This window comes from Sarcophilus harrisii, chromosome X (assembly GCF_902635505.1).
Source record: "Sarcophilus harrisii chromosome X, mSarHar1.11, whole genome shotgun sequence".
Classification (NCBI taxonomy): Eukaryota; Metazoa; Chordata; class Mammalia; order Dasyuromorphia; family Dasyuridae; genus Sarcophilus; species Sarcophilus harrisii.
Genome location: NC_045432.1, coordinates 29245945 through 29266350, shown reverse-complemented (window position 1 = coordinate 29266350; position 20406 = coordinate 29245945). Strand labels below are relative to the sequence as shown.

General features: G+C 37.5%; 1 protein-coding gene across 3 annotated transcripts in view; it reads right to left on the bottom strand.

The window, feature by feature from the left end:
- Nucleotides 1-18311, bottom strand: part of XIAP (X-linked inhibitor of apoptosis) — a 37307-nt gene extending 18996 nt beyond the window's left edge. The window contains exons 1-2 of one of the 3 annotated variants that reach the window (XM_012553215.3): nt 18167-18311; nt 9806-9868 (exon numbers count right to left, since the gene is read on the bottom strand). The gene's annotated coding sequence lies outside the window, so the exon portion shown is untranslated. The other 2 variants (XM_012553214.3, XM_023506889.2) reach the window with 2 other exon arrangements.
- Nucleotides 18312-20406: the final 2095 nt, after the last annotated feature.

Genomic DNA, 20406 nt, shown 5'->3' with positions numbered 1-20406 from the left:
TGGTTGTCACTTGTAAAATGGGACTATTAATAGTACTCTCCTCCCAGGGTGGTTATGAGGCTCAAATGAGATATCTGTAAAGCACTTAGCACAGTGCCTGGCACATGGTGAGCAATGCAAAAATGTTATCCATTATTATCATTATTGTTGTTGTTATTAATATTAACTCTGGACTCTCAAAGGCTTCATCAGTGGGACACAAGTTCTAGCAGATCCTACCAAACTGAAAAGGGCTCTAACATGGGAAGACTGGCCATCACTGGAAGTGCTCATTATCAGGTTGGCCAGAAGGAGACTATTTTGGCCATAGAAATTCTCCAGGATGGGGCAGTGTGGTATAGTGGATGTGGGTGTAGGTGATTGAGTTAAGACAAACTGGGCTCAAATTTTCCCTTTGATATTTACAAGCAGTATGACTATGAGGCAAGTTACTTAACCTTTCTCAATATGAGGCAATTCAAAACCTGCCTACTAAGTTATATATAGACAATTGGTCACAGGTAGATAGAGGGACTTCCCACATTGGAAAAAAAACACAGATCCTTGCCCTCCAAGGCTGTCTACCAAGTCATAAAAGGGTTGCATATATACAGGGAGAAGGTATGCTAAGCATATTAGCTACAGGCAGTAAACTATATAAATGGGGGTGAGGTGTGGCAAGCGGACAGTCTCTTGTAAGAATACTGTCTCTAACCTACAAAAATCCTGGCTGAAACTAGAGTGGTGATGTCACAGAACAATGATTATGCCTGCTAGAACAAGTCGGCCTTCTTTAAAAAAACAAAACAAAATTGATAGGTTGTGCTGACACTATGTTGACACAATCAATATAATGCAAAGGCCACTATCAACAACTTTTCATATCACAAAGAAGTGATTTTCTTGGGTATATAAAAAAACATAAGAAAAATCATCTTGTTGGAGATATTAGTGATCTAATTTACTAATTCAAGGAAAAAGAAAATCTAAAGACATAAGGTACCTTCACATTCCAAACTAGTATTCTGATTTGTTTGCCACAATTTTAATGTTGAACAATAAAGTCCATTATTATTGATTTTTAAATAAATTTTTATTGATTTTTTTTGGGAGTGGGTAGGTTTGCATTGCCTAAATTTTCTCTTGTGTTCTCACCCCTCCTTGGGAGTCATCCCTTCCCTATATTATTTTGTTTCAGTTTTTTGAGATGGGTCTCCCTATCTCTCCTAGGCTGAAAGTCAAGTAGCTATTGCTGGGTCAGATCTCACTACTTCTTGGCACAGGAGCCATGCCTAGTCTGCCTCCCTGGCAGCAGGAATTATAGGTGTGTGTCACTAAGTCTGGCCCTTGTATTATTTTAACAAATGCTCATCTCCACTTGAAATTTCCAAGGGTGAACCATACCTTCTCTTTGTTAAACAATAAAAGATGGGAAATCATTTATAGTTGTGAAAGCTGTTTCTTCACTACTGAGTATTAGGTTTGTCCCATACACAGTATCACTGAGAAAGAGCTTCTGGATAAAGATAATGAAATTGATAAACCACCCAAGGGAAGGAGGGATATGAAGAATAAAGGTACTCAGGAGGACCTGAGTTCAAATCTGTCCTCAGACACTTAAAACTTCCTGGCTGTGTGATCCTGGGCAAGTCACTTAACCCCAAATGCCTCAGCCAAAAAAAGAATAAAGGTAGATTATTGAGGAGCCGGGCAATGAAACAGACCAAGGAAGAAGAATGGGTGAAAGTTGTGAGTGATTTGGGAAGAACTGTTGAGGAGGATGGAGTGCTTACCTAAGTAGCAAAAGAAGGACCCCTTCAGCCTAGAGTATTAGGGAAGGGTAACAGAAATGACTGCTAAGGTGGCAGTTAAGAGGATCTTGAAGGTTCTTGGACTGGTTATAAAAAGGCCTCATTTAAGGCTATTTATAAGAGAAAATAGATTGGGGTGGGGTGGAGAAGCTAAAATCTGTTTAGATGTCCAAAGGCAAAGGGAATGGCTGGTGGAAGTTTGGTGCCAAGTGTATATAGCAGGGAGTTTTCATGTAACACCCTGTTAGAATGACTAGTGTCTTTTAAGCCTCTGAGGTCCAACTGGTTCTCTCTCACTTTGGCTTTAGGGAGTTTATTTTAGATTAAAATAAAATTCAGTGTTCAGTCACAATGCCCCCAGTTTGGAAAATTCCTAACACTTAGATAGAGGTGTTAAAAGTAAATTCACATTTATATCTCTAGTTAACTCCTGATCTCTTTAGGAATAAGGCAAAATTCAGTTTCCTGGAAACGTGTGGATAAGAAAACACAGGATAAAATTAAAGTGTCTGTGGACAGTTAAGCTTCAGAAGAGAAATGGAGGGAGGAAGCTGACCTTTCCTTGAGACTTCTTTTTGTCCGAGTTCTCCTCTTAGAGGCCTGTAGAGACCATGACTTCTCGATATTTTCCTTCTCCATTGCAGTTCAGTGTCCCTTTTGCTCCAGCCTTCCAATCCAGAGGTTCAAAATCTCTTTCCCTCAATTCCAAGCTGACTTCTTTTTATTCAAACTGCCTAAGTGATCCAGCACTATCACAATGACCTTGTTCACAGTTCTGAGTGTTTGATGCCATCACAGGCCAGGTAGATGGCATAGTAGATAGAGTGCTAGATCTGAAGTCAGAAAGACTCACCCTGCTGAGTTCAAATCCAGCCTCAGCCACTTACTAGCTATATGACCCTGGACAAGTTGTTTTGAGCTGTCTGCCTCAGTTTCCTCATCTGTCAAGTGAGATAGAAAAGGAAATAGCCAAGTGATCCAGTATATTTGCCAGCTCCAAAAGGAAAGTGCCATCCACACATCTAGAGAGAGAACTATGGATCAAAGTGAATATTTTCACTTTTTTTGGGTTGTTGTTTGCTTGCTTATTTTTTCTTTCCTATGGCTGATCTGATTTTTCTTGCACAGCCCTACTAATATGGAAATATGTTTAGAAGAATTGTATATGTTTAACCTATAGTGGACTGCTTGCTGTCTAGGGGAGGAGGGAGAGGGAGAGAAAGGAAGAAAAATCTGAAACACAAGGTTTTACAAAGGTGAATACTGAAAACTATCTTTGCATCTATTTGGAAAAATAAAATGCTATTTTAAAAAAAATTTCAAATGGGGTCACAAAGAGTAAAACAGGACTGAACAACAAGGAAAAGGAGAGGGCTTAGGTTTTGAAATGTTGGATTTAAAGGGAACAAAAGCAAAAGTGGCCATCAACAAGTGTTCTCTCTATGCAAGCCACCAGGGCCAAAAAGGATGGGGGAGGTAGTTTCAATCCTACCCTTGAATTCCTTGAATAAGTAATTAGTTCCAGATATCACTTAGGAATACAATTCAAACATGGGACTGTCTGGGGTACAAAGATGAAAAAAGTAGTCAACTACTTCACTCAACTTTATAATCTACTTGGGGAGGAGGTGGGAAGAGGGACAGGGAGAGAAGAGAAACACAGAGAAATATGCTAATAGTGTACAAACAAGGTTCAAAAAGAACATCCAGTCCAAATGTTCTAGAAAACTATGAAAACTCCTTGAAGACAGAGGCTATTCTTCATTTTGTCTTGGCACCCTAGGCACAGCACCTTGAATGGAGGATATTATACCACTAAAATGCTTGTTGACTGGGAGAGGGATTTTGAGGGAGGGAGTTCATTCTGAGCCTGGGGGACAGTGTCTGAAATGAGTCATTCGAAATAAAAAGTTGCAAAAGTAGTAAGTCATAGGTGGCACAAAAAAACCCATCAAGTAGTTAATACTCCTGACATTATACCTAGAAAGCTGAGGCTATTATCTAAATGGGTTATTTTTACCTGGGGGGGGGGGGGGGGAAGAGTTTGAAAGAAGAAAAATAGGAAAAAGGGATTGATTACTAGTGTCTCTGGCCAAGTTATAATGGAAGAAAATAACTCCTCAATATCCATTTGGTAACTGCACTAAAGACAAATTATTTTAGCCCAGAGCAGCTACTAAAAGCTGAGGTTGTTAGGAGAGACCAAATTTCTAACAATCTCAAATCCTAAAGCTCTTTTTAGTCTCCTTTTGTGCTACAGTTAGACACTCTGAGAACTATCAAATTTGACTTGGAACAAAAAATGCTATTCGAAGAACAAAGCAGTACTCTGAAAAGTATTAAGGATTAACCTTATTAATATTCAAGTGTGTACCACCTTAAATAAGACTGAATTGGGTAGCTTCCCCCCTCCAAAAAAATCGAGTTTTCCAGGGTTCAACATTTTAAAAATAATTTACTCCAGGAAGTCAGGAGCTCCAAGATTCAGAGTTTGTGGACTGAATGTCAGAGCCAAAAACAAAAACAGCAACAGCTTTCTGTCTGCATCAGCCACTGGAAAATGAAACAGGGGACTCTGGGGATTACAGGCAGTACAGATTAAAATGGCTGACCAGAAAAAATATCCTTCACATCTTTGACAAACACACCTTTGAAACGCCCTTATTATTTAAAGGGCCAAAGCAATGTGTGCAATAGCCACAATTCTAAATCCACAAAAATGAGAGTAAAACCTTTAAACAGTTTCCATGGAGCTCATAAATCTCCTACTTGCCTATTACCTTGTTTGATTATGTTTGTGCCTGGAGGCCTCTGGGTGAAATCTGAGCAATGTGGACTGGCTCATTTAAGGAGTTGTAAATGTTTAATGAATGTTATCTATGCAAATTGAGAGCTTACGTAAGCCTAGCATTTATTAAGTGCCCATTTGCACGTGGCACTGTACAAAGAAAATTAAGTGGCAATGAAAATAAAACCACAATCGAAGGAGTTAAGGCAAGTAACTCAGAACCTAACACCATACTGACCTAAATATTTGGGGGGGCGGGGGGGCGTGCGAAAGCTACCCGGAAGCCTCTGGGCTTTTTTCCCCTTGACGCCCCCCCCCTCCAAGGGCCTTTCATCATCACAGCACTGCCTCCCAAGAACCTCAGAGGCTGGCTACTCCTCAAAATTGCATCAGAGCCTGTTTTGTTTTTGTAGTTCCAGCACCCAGAAGGTGTCTAATAAATGCTGAACTGAATTACAATGATAATAGAAAATCAAGCAGACTAAATCCCAATTCATCATCTTGGCACACACACCAACTCCTCTTGACATCCCCATTTCTATTCATGAGTCATCTTTTGACTCATCCATTTTGCTCACTTCTCTATCCCCCCCCCCCCATCCAATCAGTTGACAAGCACCAGAGTCTGGCCCTCTCCACAATAGCTCTCATCTTCCATCTCCCTAATTTAGGGCATCATAACCTCTCATCTAGACATTCATAATAACCTAACTGGTTGTTCTCCTTTCAAAATCTCTTCTCTTTCCAATCCATAATATAAAATGCTGCCAGCTTGCTTTGCAAACTTTAAAGCACTATATATACATGCCAGTTAGTTTTATTGTTACTCCCTCCAGAGCTCCTAAAAAGCTTTCAATCTCTCTTCAGTGCCCACCAAAGAAAGTCCCAACTTAAGGGGCTAGCATTCAAGACGCTCCACAAATCTGCTTCAACTTCTCTTTCCAGCATCATCTCCCACTGCTCCCCTTGTAAGGATTGGGGCCCAAATGAATATGTCACTGTGCCTTTGTTTATTATAAATTCTTCAATCTCCTGAGTCACATATATCTCTTGTTGTAGAATTCCTCCTGTGATTTGGTGTACATATTTAGTACCCTCGCTTTCATGAAGATTTTTCTGATGTTCCATCTGCCCTCCCCAAAAGGCAAATCCCTCTTTGGAACAATCTGTTAATAAACTAACAGAACTTGGGAATTTTACTTTGAGGGATTTTTGGGGAGTTACTATCTCTCTTGAGCCTACTGCCCCTTTATAGGACCCCAGTCACAAGATCAAATCTATTTACTTTCTAAACTACTATATCATTATCATTATGATAGGACTCTGTCCCTTTAATTAAAATCTACAAGTTTTAAGGTTAGAGATATTTTCTCCAAGTGAAAAAACCCTCCTATGATTAAAAAAAACCAAACCACTAAATTAAACAAAAATTTTGTCGATACTATCATGCAAGAACCTTTCGTTTTTGACTCCCTCTCCTTTATCACTATCTAGTACTACTAAAGCCTGATGATTCTCTCCTTGAAATCTCTGAGATTTGTCATATAGTTTTGAATTTACCCCATCCAAGCCAATACCCCATGCCTAGGCTATTTCTATTAGCAAGTTTCCCTGTCTCCTATTCTCTCCCACCTTCAATCCTTCATAAACAATAAGGCAAAACAGAATCTCCAAATATTATTTTAATCATGTTAATCCTTTGCATGGATATATGGCTCCCCAAGGTAGGTAGTCCCAGTTCTTGCTTCTCCTACTCCAATCTGGAATATTTCCCTCATTTTCACTCATTGAAATCTTTTAAGTGCTAATTCTGATTTCATTTATATTCCTAATCAGACCATTTAATAGCTAATTATATACTGCTGAAGGTGCTTGTTAATTATCTTATCTATGTTAAGTTTGTCTCTCCAACTAGGTACTGTCTAATAAATACTATTTGAGAACATAAACCATTCTCCCCACTTCCACATAGCCCAGAGTCCAGTACCATTCATTCCCATTTTGAACTGGACATCAGGACTTTTCCATTCAGAATTTGACCAAATTTGATCCTACTTGTCTTAGGACATCTACTATATTTTAGTATAAAAGAATTTGGCACAATTGTGATGTTTCTTCCGATTAGCTACTAATATCTTAGAAGACCTAAGCAATATCATGCTTTGGTCTTCTTTTGTTATTGTTATTCAGTGTTTTGGTCATGGCCAACTCTCCATGACACTGACATTTTCTGGGCAAAGATACTGGAGTGGTTGGTTTGCTATTTCCCTTTCCAGTGCATTTAAGGCAAAGAGAGGTTAAGGCACTTACTTAGCTCAGGGTCAGACATCTAGTGTCTTAGGCTGAATTTGAATTTAGGTCTTCCTGACTTCAAGCTCAGTGCTGTATCCACTGAGTCATGTAGCTGCTTCTATTTAGTATGCTTTAAAGGTACTTATTAATTTATTTCAATAAATTTTGGAAAAACTTTAAATGTTTTAATACTGTGACTATTCACTCCACTAAGGTAATCAAGCTCCAAAACGAGCTAGTAAAAAATAGTTTCTTTTAAAATCTACTTGGCTATTACCAAAACTTCACAGGCTAGTAATAATAGTCATTACTCATATCTTGAAAAATGCTTGAGGGTAAGTAGTAGAAGTTTTAGTAATTTCTTAGATAGGGAGACCGGAGATAAAAAGGGCATGCAACTTTTTAAGTCACAGTTAAAATTCACAGTCAAGATTCTAGCCTCTCTTTTGTCTTAATGTCTCTTAATGTCTCTATTACTCGATTCATGCTACCTCACTAAAATACTTCTGCTATATATTAAATATAATTGATAATATTTCAAATATAATTTAAGTAGCATTCTTCCCCAGAGAATTTAAACATTGACATAAAAAATGACTGAAATTATAAACTCTAACCTGTTAACATCAACTGAAAAGTCTGTAGATTAAAAAAGTATTAATAAACCAACACTTTATGTCAGGATTTCTCAAGCTGAGGTTCATGAATCTGTGGGGTTTTTTATATATTTACAACTGCTTTGGAAAATAAGTAGCTTCCTTTGCAATTCTATGAATTTTATTTTATACATCTAAAAACATTCTGAGAGAGGGCTCATGACACAAAAAGGTTAAGAATCCCGACTTAAGCCAAGCAATCGTGTGTGACATGAATCTATAAAGGTCTGGTGGTATAGACAGGGGTTGTGACTGGCTGGAGAGAGCCTTTTCTTTTAATAATAATGAGAGTGGGGGCAGGGAAATGGCTGTGGCTGGCTTGCTCTTTGTAGAGAATAAAAGGGTAGCAACAATAGGATAGGAAGGACAGAACACAGAATCTTAAGAGTCCCATCCTGACCCAAAACCCTAGTTCTAGTTACCAATTAGTTGTGTGACCCTGAATAGATCAGATCATTTAACCTTTATGAGTCTCAGTTTCCTTATAAAATAAAGAGCTTGAACTATATTCTTCCACTTAACTATTTTTTAATGTTTATTACTTAACAAGGATTTATTAAATGCTTGTTATATATATACAAGGCACTATTGCTGACACAAGGATATAAAGTCCAGGGGATATACAAAGAAACTGGAGGGAGAAATTTCTAGGGTATCACTGTGGGAGGTGCAGAGGTTGACAGAAAAATTGAGAAGACTTCATGGAAGTAGGACCTGAACTGGGCCTTGAACAAAGGCAAGGGCACAGCTAGGACTGTGGAGGGGGAATGACAGAAAGAAAGAAGGAAAGGGAAAGGAAAGGAAGGGAAGGGAAGAGCATCTAGAATTCCATTTTTACTCTAAAATTCTGTGATTCTTTGTCTAAATTATACCTCTAAAAAGGTCAAAAGGCAAAAATTAATAAGATATCAACATGAACTGCCTACAGATCCAATATTGCAATACTTTAGAATAATATTTGTGCTTAGGGCTGTTTGTTAAAAAGAACATTAAAATACACTGGACGAATCCGAAATACATTTTCCAGTGGTTCATGTCTGAACACTACCACTGCCACCTCCTTGGATATGAAACCTCTAAGACCAAAGTTCCCAATCAGCTATTATTTGCAGAAAGCATAAGCTAAAAACAACACCTTGCACAATAGCTAATACTATAATGCTGTGGTTGTAAAAGTTTACACTGAATCACAGAGTTCAATATAATATTCATAAACTCAGAGCTACATAATAAAAACTAAAAATGTGCTAACTTAAGAAGATCTACTACTAACCTTAGTTTTTAACAGTCTTCTTTACAGTATTTACAGAAAAACTCTAAATTTCTTTATAAACCCAATCTCCATTTTTCCCTCAGGCTAAAAAGGAACAAAAATTTTACACTTTTTCTAACTGGGTGGCACTGTCTCTGACCCAACATAAATATCTTAAAATCACAGGTACTTTCCTCTTTAAGAATGCCATTTTAGTGTAACATCTGGGAATAATAAATAGCTAATAAGATCTCTGTTATTAGAATAAATAAGAACTATATTAAAATAAAAAGCTTCAATAAAATAAAATGTAAAAATCACAAATGTAAAACTGTCAAATGTCAGAACATTCAACTGAACTATTTAAGTTTTAAAAAAAATCTTTAATAGGGGCAGCTAGTTGGTGCAGTGGATAGAGTACCAGTCTTGAAGTCAGGAAGACCCGAGTTCAAATCAGATCTCAGACACAACATTTTCTGGCTATATGACTCTGGGCAAATCATTTAACCCCAACTGCCTCAGGAAAAAAAAATCCTCAATAGGTATTTTAACCTACCCTCTTTAAACAAGAAGTTTCGTTTTAATGTTGAAATCATAGGATAAAATAAATAAGTCAATTCAATTGGCATTTAAGTGTCCACTAAGTTTTGGACAATGTCCAAGATGCTGAGTCTACAGAGACCAAAATTAAACTTTCTGCCCTCAAGCTTATATTCATCCCCCCCCCTTTTTTTTGGGGGGGGGGAATACAGATCCAATATGAAGAGCAATTTTTTATCAACAGAAGACATAACAGAACGGCAGAGTAGCATATGATAGAGGAACCGGATGACTGTGTCTGATAATGATGTATGCCAGGGAAGGGAAAGATGGTCAGAAGAAGGAGCCTTGGCCTTGGCAACTCACAAATCAGAATCAAAGGCAATAATAATGTTTGACTATTATTCCAAAGTAAAAGTGGAAAGCTGGTGTGGGAAAGATAAGGCATGATCCTTTAGAGAGGAATGAGACATAATGAGGTACTCACCTTCGAATTCTCAGCCAAATCAGCTCTACCCTCTGGACTCAGCGAGAAAGTAAAATTCTTTCCCTGAAACCAAGCATTAAGGTCACTAAGGTCATTTGAATAACTGAATGAGCCCATTGGCTCAATGAATTATAATACTATTAGTAATGCTTCAGAGTATAATATGTGCTGGTCTTTAAATCCCCGAGTGAGTTCTATCAATACCAGGGAACACATTAGGAAGCATCCAAGAGAAAGATCAGTTGCATATAAAGATAGACCAGTTCATTCAGAATTTATTCATTCACAGTTTAGACATAAATAAGATTTTTAAATCCTTATCAATCTATTAAATTAAATTACCTTGAGAGGCAAATGGGGAGGGGGAAATAACACAAAATGAGTCCATCTTATATCTGAGAAAGAGAAATTGTTATCCCCAAAATCCATACCTATCCATCTACTGGACATTTCTTTAAAAGTGTATTATTCCTTTATAAGTATAAGTTACTTGACAAATTGCAGCATGAGGCTTCCAGAAATAATACATTGCACAAATGAATCAAGTAGATTAGGAGCTGCCCTGCTTTTTGGATGAAATGAATTTCTAGAGTTCACATGTTACTGCTATCTCTAGAATTCTTGCTACTAACTGCATCTGTCCAAGAAAAGGCCAATACCATCTAATGAATGATTATTGACCATGAGAAGTGAAACAGAGCTCCTAGTCAACCAAAGCTGAATGAGTGAAGCAGAGAAAATATGAGGGCTGTTCCATCAGCAACTTGCTGAATTTAGTCTTAGTATCTGTGCCTTATAAAATGGGATTAAGGGCAACAGTGTAAAAATCAGTCTTAGGGGCAGCTAGGTGGTGCAGTGGCTAGAGCATCAGCCCTGAAGTCAGGACCAGAGCTCAAATTTGACTTCAGAAATTTAACACTTCCTGGCTGTGTGACCCTGGACAAGTCACACACAACCCCAAATGCCTCTGTAAAATAAATAAATAAACGAAATAAAAATAAATATCAGTCTTTTTGAGCAAATGGCAATCAACTTTGGAAGATTTGTTCAACTGGGGGAGAGCAGTGACTTACATAATCCTAACACCCTTTCTTTGGAGGTCGGAAAAGGTAATGTGCTATCAGCACATATTGCCTCTATCTCTGCCTTCTACAGCCAAGCACAAATCTTTTCCCTTCTTCATGACAGATCTTAAAATACCAGAAGACAGCTATCATATCCCCACTAAGTCTTTTTCCTCCAAGTTAAACATCTTCAATTCCTTCAAAGGATCCTCTGGCACAGTCCCTTCAACCTGATTACCCGGCTTTGAATATATTCCAATTGTCTATGCCTTCCAGTGGACACTCCCAGTTTGATCCTCTTTAAGGCTTCTCATCTCTGATCAGATCTGCCTCTTATATAGGACCGAAACCTAAAAGACCCTTTCTGGCAACTGTTGAATGTCCTTATCTACTCCCTTTAAAATACCCTCTTACTGGTGTGTCACTGTCTTCATCCTTATTTTAAAGAAATTCTTGGACACACATAGTCATTTGCCTTTGAACTAGCAGGCCCAGACTTAAAAGAGATAATATTTGAATATAATAATTTTAAAAATTTAATTTTTTATTCTGAAACACCAAATAAATTGGGTATTTCCAGATACATATCAGAATTAGGAAAAGGAAGAAAAAGAATGTCTGGCTTTTCCTTTTTATGTATATAATAAATTGATCATATAACTTTCAAAGCTGTCCTGCTTGTCTATGCTTCTTACTGGCCTTTTTTATGGTCCCCGTTCAGAATTAAAAAACAAAAAAAATTTGCCTCAATGACTTTTTTTCCTGCCTTACCCCATCCCCCCCATTGAGAAAAGAAAAAGAAAATCCTTAAAAAAGAAAAATGAATAGAAAATAAATTTCCACATTCTTTGAATTGGAAAGCATTGTTTTATTCTGTATCTTGAGTCCATTATATGTCATAAGGTGGAAAATAAGCTGCTATCATTAGTTACTAGTCAATGCACTAATAAAGAATTTCCAAATCTTTCAAAGATGTCTGCTTTATAATGTTGCTCTGACTGTATAAATTGTTCCCCTGGTACTACTTACTCACTTCATTCCGCATCACTTCCTACAGGTCTTCTCCCAAGTTTCTCTGAAATGGTATTCTATAATATGTATATATCATAATTTGTTCAGCCATTGCCCAAAAGATGGGCAAACCTTAATTTACAGTTCTTTGCCACTTATAAAAAGTGCTACAAATAAATATTTTTGAATACATGAATCCTTTTTCACTTTTTTGATCTCTTTGGAGAATAAACCCAGTAGTAGTATTACTGAGTAAAAATAGAGTTAGTTCAGTGACTTTTGAGTTTTAATGTCTTCTTTTTTCTCTCAACACTTTAAAAAGGCATTTTAATTAATAATTTGCCTTTTTACACCATCAAAATTCCCCAGTGTTCCTCTCCACTCACCTCCCAAGAAAGACATCTCATATGGCAAACAACATTTTTAAAGAAAAATGGGGAAAAAACAACAAATCCATCAAAAAGACTGAATACCTATGCAAGGTACCACATTCATGGACTTCCTATCTTTGCGAAGGGTGGGATGGAGGTGATTCTTCATCTCTTCTTTAGATCTCTGCTTGTTCTCAATAATTTTGCAAGACTCACGTTTGAATGTTTTGGGTTTTTTTCCATTTACATTTTTGTAGTCATCATGTAGCATATTGTTGTTTTTTTTTTTTTTTGGTTGTTCTGTCTACTTCACTCTACAAAACTTCTTCTGGTCTTCATTTCTTATTATATAGTAACCTTCCATTACATTTATGTATACCAGTTTGTTTATAGGCTATAGTTTTAGACTGCTTTCCAAAATGGCTGGTTCATCTTTACCTCTCCCAGTAAGTACATGAGTGTACCTGCCTTCCCTTAACCCTTCAAACAATAGTTATTTTCTTTTGGGGCAGGAGATGGAATCTGAGTTGCCTAAATTTCTATATCCTTAATTATTAATGATTCAGAGTATTTTTTCACTTTTGTTAACATTTTAGGTTTTTTACTTTGGGAACTGACTTTGATATTGGGATTGGGAACTATTGTGAAATTTTTTAAAAATAAATTTGAATCAGAGAAACTTGCTGCAGATTTGTTTTCTATTAGACTGCTTTCCAGCTTTCCCGGAAATTTTGGTCAAATAGTTGAGTCCTTAAACCAGTAAGTGGGAGTCTCTGGGTTATTGAATACAATACTAAATTTGTTTCCTTCTATAAGTTGTGTATCTAATCTTCTCTACTTATACCCTCTTTGTTTTTAACAATTGCTGAATAATTTTCATGTTTATTGCTTAGAGATTTGGTACTGCTAGGTTCCCTTCCTTCCCACTATTTTTATTATTGCCCTTGAGATTAACTTTATTTTCTGACAGATTAATTTTTTTTTCTTTAAAGTTATATGAAATAATTCTTTGGTAGCTTGATTGGAACTGAATTGAATGAATAAATTAACTTAGGTAGTATTGTCATTTATTAGATTGACTTGGTCTAACCAGCAATAATTAACATTTCTTCAATTATTTAGGTCTTTATTTCTGCAAAGACTGGTAGTTACATTCATATAGTCCTTATTTATGGCTTATTAGACTCCCAAGTATTTTTTACATTCTGTAGCATATTTTAAATTAAATTTTTCTTTATCTTCCTGCTAGGTTTTGCTTTAACATTCAGAAATGCTGATTGATGATTTATGTGGACTTAATTCTTTGTCCTACAACTTACTTTCATTTAATTTTTAGTTGACTCTTTTTTAGGATTCTCTAGATATGATCATATGATCTACAAAAGTGGTACTTGTTTCCTTAACTAGCCTAAATCTTCACTACCTCAATTTCTTTGTCATTTTGTGATAGACACCATTTTTCACACTATGTTAAATTACACTGGTGATAATGGACATCATTGTTCTGCCCCATCTTACTGGAAAGGCATCTAACCTTTCTCTATTACAAATAATGGTCACAGCTTCAGATAGCTTACTACTCACTGTGATAAGGAAAAGTCCATTTATTCTTATGTTTTCTAGAGTCTTTTAACAGAAACAGCTGTTGGATTTTATCTAACAAAATTTGGAACATAATAATATAATCATAGTTTTTATTATGTTTGTTAGTAATATAGAATATTATGCTGTTAGCTTTCTTTATACTGAAACAATCCTGCATTTTGGTATAAATCCAAAATGGTCATACTATAAGCCCATTCCATGACAATTTTAAGGCTATTATTTTATGATAAGATCTAATAATGAAATAACACCTGTAGTTCTTTGTAAAAGCTGTCATTTTGACAAATGGCCTAATACAGGCAAGTAAAGGGCTAAGTATAGGTTCTTGACCATTTCTAGTCTAATATACAGACTAAAGGGGATCTGGTCTTTTAGACACAAGCTGTTTCATTTTTTTTTTTTAAATCACACTATTAAAATATTTATTTGCTTCAAATTGATATTCTATATTTGTTTAGCAGATGAAATGAAAAAGCTTAATTTTTAAAATTACCCAGCTGATTTTCATCATAAAGGCAGCTTTCTGTTTCTTCAAACAAACAAATATTGTGTGAGCCCAATGAGACCCAACGAACACCTTTTATTTTATCTGGGTCTACCAGTGGTGAATTGTAAAGATATGAGGATAAAGATAGAACTCATATCTACTTTTTGACCAAAAAGAGAAGAGGGAAATCCAAAAGCTTTTAGCAAAACTGATGCCCAAAATGAGAACCCAAAGGAATTATTCAAAGAGGCGAGGAGCTTCTGTTCCCATTTTAGAGAAGACAAGATGGTATCTTTCTCTTTAGCTATCAGAATTTTCAAAAATGCCTAGAGGAAAGAACTATCTTAGAGAGGGGGAGTGTTCCCTACTTGTTTCAAAGACTGTAAGGCAGAAGAATAGTTGTTAACTTGTAATTTTGTTCCAAGGAAACTTGGAAAGACGCAGACTAGGTGATAAAAACATTCACCAAGTTTTGGGGAGTTAAAGGAAAGGAGAAAAAGGGGTAGACATTAACAAGAAACCAATCCAGAGATGGTAAGGGTTTCAAGATTCTGTTGCCCCACATTGAAAAGAAACTTCATTTACTGTAAATTTATTTGCTTGCTAATCCTGAACTGGGAGAGGAAAGTAAAATCTATCTTAGAGAAATTTTGATATTTATGTCAATGACTTTCCTTGAGGTTTTCTTGTTTTCCTGTAGCTTTCTTCATCATTTTTGTGACCTCTGCAGTTTTTCTCCCTTTATCCCTATACTGCATGTAACAAGTCACAGCTAATTAAGGCCACTGTACCTCTGAATCTCACCATAACATTTTGGGCAATTCTCAATCTTCAGATTGTGGTGTTTCATGATTCAAAGCCTTACAGCACACCAGAAGGATACTAATATTAAACAGATTTGTTTCTCTTAAGGAGGAGTTGGGGATCACTGCAAACAATTCACACTTTCTAAAAATCAAACAAGCATTTATTAATCAACAACGTGCCAGAGATACAATACAAAAATGAGACAGACCATGCCTTCAAACTTACATTCTACCAGAACAAAACATGTTCAAAGATAAATACTTATCATTTGATAAATGATAAAATAGATATAAATAAAAAATAATAAAATAAATAAATAAAATAGATATAAATAAAAAATAAAATAGAATAAATAAATAAAACAATAGAAATATTAATAAAATAATAGAAATAAAATAGAATAAATAGAAAGGAGGAGGCATTAACAACTAGGTGGACTTGGAAAAGCCTCTTGAACTTCCTGAAGAGAGCTAGTCCTGTCAAATATAAAAAAATGAGGACTGAAAATAGTATTGGATTTCCTAAAACCAAAAAAATGACCTGTGAGCCTAATTTGAGTAAAGCTGTATGTAAACCAGATTACAAAGATTAAGGAATGAAGGACTAGTGAGAAAGTAGTGATAGCATTCTCACAAAAAAATCCCAAACCATTTCATATACTATTATTTTTAACTCCATTCTATAGGGAAAAAAATACAGAGAATCAAACGATTGCACTTCCTGTTTTTCAGCAGGGCTTGATTTAAGAAAAAACATGATTTATCTCAAGTCTCATAGTCAATAACCTTTCATTAATTAAATGGTACCAGTTAATTCCTGGACTGAACTGCATTTAAAAGCAAGTTAAATCACCTTAACTTCCAACCCATTAGATTTAACGTGGACAAAGGCAAGCCCACTATAGCAAAGATTTGGAAATAGAATCTTTTAGGTATGCATCCCCAACACAACACTCACTAGCTATGTGATCCTAGGCAAGTAAATATACTTTTCTAAAACTCAGTTTTCTTCTGTGTAAAATAAAGACGAATACTTGCTCTCTGACATTTTTTCTTCAAATGAAAAGTTACTTTAAAATGTCTTCATTAAAAAAAAAAGAGAGAAATAAGAACCTTCTAAATTAGGCCTTTCCCTTCTTTAATTAAAATTTATCACACTTAGTTCTCATAACACAAACCACTGATGCCTCAAACCATACACCTACTTAGCATTGTCCATTCTACTTTCATGGTATTATCTATAGAATCCTTCTCTTCACTTATGTGGCCACGCCCAATTTCGGGCCGTAATTACTTCTACCTGCATCACGAAATAAACCTTCTAAATGTTCTTCCAGCCTCAAGTCTCCCCCCTTCTCAATTCATCCTCGGCAAAACTATCAAAGCATAGATATATTTGGCTTTGTTAGATCCCTGGTGTAAATACTCCCTTAGCTCCCTATTACCTTCAGGATCAAATGCTAATTCCTCTTTGTTATTTAAAACTTTTAAGAATTATCTACCAATTTCTCTTCCAAGCCCTCTTCGAAATCACTCGACTTTGCACTTTCTAATCCAATGACACCGAAACTTCTTGTTCCTCACACAAGACAAACCATCTTTTCATTTTTCTGTATACCGAACTTCATACTGTTCTGCCAACAACACATTCCCTTCTCCACCTCGTTTCAGAACCCTAAGTTTTTTTCAAAGAAAAACTCCATCACCTCCTCCATGTGGTCTTTCCTGAACTTCGTACATATTTACATGAATACATGATCCCCTATCCCCTGGACAGAACGGGAACTCCTGGAGAGAACGAATTACTTTGTTTTGTATCCTAAGTATAGACAGCAATGCCTGGCACGGAGATGCTTAAGAAATATTTGATTTTTCCCTAAAACCAAATTTCCAGTTTCACATACAAACTTGGTGCTGTATTAATGAGCCTTTAAAAAACAAAACAAACAAACAAAAAAAACCACCCTTAAACAGTTGTACATCTGTTTGAATACAAGGAAGTTATTTCCATGTCCCGGGGTTCATTATCAGTGTTTCCTTGATCCAGTCACAGCAAATATTAAACACAAATCCCGCAGAGCAACAAAACCAGTCTGCTCCCAGCAAATTCGTAACAAATACATCGTAAGTTTGACTTTTTCTAGTTAGGAAATAACTATCTTTGAATACCACGACGGACAATCCTTACACGTGATGGGAAACATTACTGCTTGGGGGGGGGGGGAAGGGTGAAGGAGAGCCTCGCGAGAGGGGTGTAAGGATTTGCCCACTTCGGCTTTTTTGTGCTATTTTCCAAAACTTTCTATCAAATCCAAATTCATCTTTGTTCCACAAAGCTGGCTTGGGAGAGAGGTTTTGGTAGCAGAGGGATGAATTATGGGCTCACTTCCTCTAGAACTGAGCTCTTAGGGCGAGTTTTTTTTTTCCTTTCTCCCCCTCAAGCCCGCCCCACTTTTAAGTGGAGGTGCACCACAGCCTCACAGAACTTTCTAGAAATTCCCATTGTATTTTCCCAGCCCCGGAGGGGATAGTCAGGCCGCCACAATTGCCGCCTTCTTTTTCCTTCCGATAACACTAGGGGAAAACCAGCCCGCCCCCACGCCGGTCTCAGTCCCTCGCGACATAAGGGAGAGGAAAAGCCGGACACGGGTATTGCCCGAGCGCCACCGCCCTCTCCCTCCGCTTCCCCCCCCCTCCTCCCCAGCTCAGAATCTCGGTCCCAGTTTAGGGCCGGGAAACGAACACAGGGCGAACGGTCAAGCAAACAAATACAGCGCGCGGCGAATCCGCGGCGTGGGCCCCCCGAAAAAAACTACCTGTTCGGCAGACGAGACGAAGAACTACCGGGGGAAACCGCCAGGACCCAATTCCCCAGGCCTGCCGTAAAGACCGAGTCGACTGCGGCGGAAAAAACACTCAGGGCGACCCCTCCTTCTAAGACAGGTGGGAGATTATTCTCCAACACCTGCCTCTAAATTCGGGCCCCTCCCTCTTACTCTGCCCATCCGCTCGCTTACCTTTGCAACCAGAGAGAACCACAACCACCGCGCATGTGCAACCTGCGCCGCTTCTCGAGAGGAGACGACGGCACTGAGAAAAAACGTCTACGGGTCAGCTGAGAAAGTGAAAGGCAGCGTCGGGCGGCGACAGGCGTCAGCCTTGGCGCATGCTCATTGAGAACCTCCCGGGCCACGTTGGCGCATGCCCAGTAAAACTCGGCTTAATCCACGCAAAGCCTTTTCCCTGTTTCCGTTGGTAGGGGAGGAGGCAGAGGAGAGGGGCGGGGCGAGGAAAGGAAAGCGAAGGGAAGCATAGGATGAAAAAATGGAGTCAGGCCTAAGAAAAAGAGGGCGGGGCGGAGCCGAGCTGAACTGAACCCACAGAGCAGAGCTAGAAGGAACTGAGCTCAGCAGTGCATTGCTTCCAGTGAGAAAGGGACCCTCTGTTTTAACGAGAGCAGCTGAAAAATGGCTATTTAAGCCAGCAGATAATATTGCATGCAGAAATAAATTTCAAATAGATACACGCACCAAATATAACACTATTTTTCTTTTAAGAACAGAGACAATAGAAGGGACGTACTTTTTCCAAATTGTGAGTAGAGGAGAAATTCCTGGAAGCCAGGGCTAGAAGGAGCTCAGCGAAAAGGCAATTTTGACCACATCCAAGAAATAGAACTGGCCTCTTAGGAAAACCTGAGTTTAAATGCCATTTCTGACATATCTTAGCTGTATGATCTTAGCAGCTAATAAAACCTCAGTTTCTGCCTCTGAAAAAAGGAGGGAACTTAAACAGATGGCCTTAGACCTCCCTTTTGGCTCCAGGTCAACGAGCCCGAGAGCACACACCGGCAGGAAAACACTGAGCAAGATGTTTTTTGCCTCTTAATAATTCAGACAATTAGAAGACTAAATTGCAGAGCTTGTGCTGAACCTCCTTGGCAAAGGGAATTTCCTCACTGCAATTCCCTATGCCAATGAAATTTTTAAAAAAAGTAAGCTTCTGCACAAGCAAAATCAATAACATTACAGTGAGAAAAACTAAAGTAGGGGGAAAGAGCTTTTTATCAAATAATCAAAGATAAAAATATGGGATCCCGTGTATGGGGAATTACCATCAATATCTGAGAACAAGAGCTTTTCCCTAAAAGATAAAAGATATTAAATAGTTTTAAAAAGAATTGCAACATTCGCCAAGGCAGCAATGATAAAGCTGAGTTTTCACAGTATGTCCTTCAGAGTGGAATTAGGACAAAAGGCATCAATAATCCATGTTGCAAGAGCTCTTGGAAGACAATCCAAATACACAATAAATGAGTAAATGGCCAATGGATAGGACAGGTTTCAAAAGAAGAATGAAATTAACCTCCAAATCACTAATAATAAGAGAAATGCATATTAAGACAATCCTGAGATTTCACTTCAGGCCCCTGAAAAGGGCAAAGCTGACAAAAGACAAGTTTTCATGCTGGAGGGACAGTGGGAAGATAGAAACACTAACATTATTTGGAGCTACGAATTTCTCCAGTCCTTCTGAAATTTAATTATCAATCGATAAATGTTTATTAAATGGTCATCATATGCCAGGCTCTGTGTCAGACCCTGAGAATAGACAAAAAGTGAAACAATCCTAACAAAGATAGCATATTGTGAGATACATCATGAATATAAATAAATATATACAGAATTAAATACAAAATAAATAAAAGGTAGTTACAGAAAATCCTCGAAAATTCACATTCTAGGATGTCTCACATTTACAGATGGAAGCAAATGACTAAGGGTATACTAGGCTCAATTCATCAACCAACACCAGGTTAACTCTCTCAAAGAGAATTGCTATAACAATTGAGTCTGTATTTTTAAGATATACCCACCAAATTTATCCTTTCCATAGTTTTCTTTTTCAAGAGAATGGGTCTCCACATCTGCCCCCAGATGCAGTGGCTACTCATCAGCATGGCATCTTTGAACTACTCATTTATTCAGATCTGGGCCAGTTCACTACCTCTTAGGAAGACCTGCAGGTTCATTGAATTGGTGCAGCAATTATTGTAGACAGTCATCTTTATAGCCCATTGCAGTTCACAACTCCAGAATTCAGGTAATCCCTCAGCCTTAGCCTCCTCAGAAGGGGATGGCAGGCCACCCATCCACTCAAATACAATATATTTTACAGTTTTGATTATTTCCAAATATTCCTAATCCTTAGGAATTTAATTGTTTTCAAACTGCGTTTTCTGATAGCATTCCCTAAG